This window comes from Dendronephthya gigantea, unplaced genomic scaffold (assembly GCF_004324835.1).
Source record: "Dendronephthya gigantea isolate DGI-Jeju-01 unplaced genomic scaffold, DenGig_1.0 000039F, whole genome shotgun sequence".
Classification (NCBI taxonomy): domain Eukaryota; kingdom Metazoa; phylum Cnidaria; class Anthozoa; order Malacalcyonacea; family Nephtheidae; genus Dendronephthya; species Dendronephthya gigantea.
Genome location: NW_021163049.1, coordinates 860,970 through 863,165, shown reverse-complemented (window position 1 = coordinate 863,165; position 2,196 = coordinate 860,970). Strand labels below are relative to the sequence as shown.

Here is a 2,196-nt window from a genome sequence, read left to right as displayed (position 1 = left end):
TTTCAAATGTCACGTTGACTGTTAATTTTTAAATTACAAATAGCTAATTTTATCTTGTATACAAGATTTGTGAGAGCGCTAAACTTAACTTAAACATATCGATGTGGCGGCACAAAATACAGAATGTAAACATAAATACCGTAGTAATATTTATATTATCAGTAGGAGCATTGCATTTAAGCCAAATACGAATACTAACTTGCAAAACTGATAAGGTATAATCAACCAGTCGTCTAGACTCTACAACGCATGTTTGCAATGCGTACGAAAGAGACTACGTGTTTCATGCATATCACACTTAGTTAGACATGGCTGTGTTAAGAAAATAGAAATAAATAAATCACATCATCACACTTACTTTTCTAATAGGAAAGAGAGGCTTCCTGTTACTGGGAAAAATTGCTTCTTTTGAGCGGCTAGTCTATTCTTTAAAATGTATTCACGATATAGGCTAAAACTTGTTTACATTATTACATATTCCGCGGGGAAGAACAGCGAGCCCGCAAAACAGCCGTTGGCGGTCGTCATTCTCATTTAGAATACTTCATATAATTATAACGAACAAATTATTTTGACGATGAAGATATATTGGTACTATTATATTTTTAAAACAATATTTTCTTTTAAACCGCGGATTTCATTTGCTGTGTTTTTATAAACTTGGTGCTAGTTATCTTTTGCCCGAATGACAGATGGATTTCAGTCCAATTGCCCGACCGTGAAAGCTTTGGGGGAGCTTGTGCCCCCCCGTGCCCCCCTGGCCCGTACGCCTATGCATATGTCGCTAAACAAGCAAGTTCAGACGATCAGGTTATGTGTTGCATGGATATTCACAATAGCGTATTGTTGCAGTGGTACAATTCAAAATCTGAGCACAAAAAGTATGTGGATTTTCTGAACAAAATTATCCCCAATGGATCAATTAAAATCAAATGTGCATTTTTAAGAGTTGAAGACCGGCTAAGGTATCAATGTTTGAAAGTAAGCAAACAGGTCATTCATGATGGTCAAGTTGAAATAAACCCAGGACATACCATACCAGTGTGAAATATTTCTTGGTGGTGACTATAATGTAGAATATTTTTATTGCTGTTTTCATTTACATTATCAAGCTTGCCAGTTTTCACAAAAACAACCCAATTAAGTTAGTGTTCCATTTTTTATTATATATTTGTAATTTTCTACAGTTCCTCCTACTCATTAGTGGACGTGCTGCAGCAAATGCAAATTATGCTTGTTTGTGGTGTACAATTCATAAGGATCAAAGGTATTTTAATTAGAGTTGTGGAAAGCTCACTTTTTTCTTTTCATTGCATTTTTATCTAGACATTTATATAGTAATACTTTACAGTGTTGATTTACAGAAATTTTCCATGATGTATTTAATTAAACATTTGTTTCAGATGGGATATGACGAAGTCAGGAGATTACTATAACCAACCATCTATTGCTCTGACATTGGCTGATGTGAAGAAATATGCATCAGAGAAGAACCAATTTTGTTGCAAAGATACGCCCTTACTGGATGTTCCACTCTCTAATATTGTTCTGGATGAGCTCTACCTTCTTCTTCGAGTTACAGATATCTTGTTATCTAACTTAATAGAAGATGCTATGGAGCTAGATGACAAGAAGGATTTCTTGAAGAAAAAAGGGGAGCCCAAAGGGGTCTGCTTACAGAGGCTCACACAGCTCATAAATAGCAGTGGTGTAACATTTAGTGTGTGGGAGAAACGGCATGATGATGGTAAAGGGATTGGAAAATGGACTGGACATCGTTGATGGGTGCTGAGAAGAAAAAGTTGCTACATACCCTGCCTGATAAACTCCAATTAAACACTGAAGAAATTATTCATCAGGATACTGCAGACACAGTCATTAAACTCTGGAAGGTATAGTCTGTCAGACTCAACCATTTTCTTAGTTTGTCCATACATTTATGAGCAGCAGTCCCCACTTTCTTCACAGTTATTAGGTTCCCTAAAACTTTGAATATTTGAAATAATCTCTTCATACTCTTGTTGGTTCATTGCATTCTGCCGTACTAATGGCGGATACAAAGTTCTGTCCATTGTTTCCGTTCTGAGGCACTTACGTGCAGTTTGTTCATCGACAGGGCAGGGTTCAGTGTCTTCGCCACTGTCTTTTTTTTTTGTTTTTTTGGGCTTTTTCCTATTTTTGTCTTTTCTTTTTTTC

At 36.2% G+C, this 2,196-nt stretch overlaps 1 pseudogene; it reads left to right on the top strand.

Annotated features, from left to right (window-relative positions):
- Nucleotides 1-778: 778 nt before the first annotated feature.
- LOC114526539 lies at nucleotides 779-1,782 on the top strand (annotated as a pseudogene).
- Nucleotides 1,783-2,196: the final 414 nt, after the last annotated feature.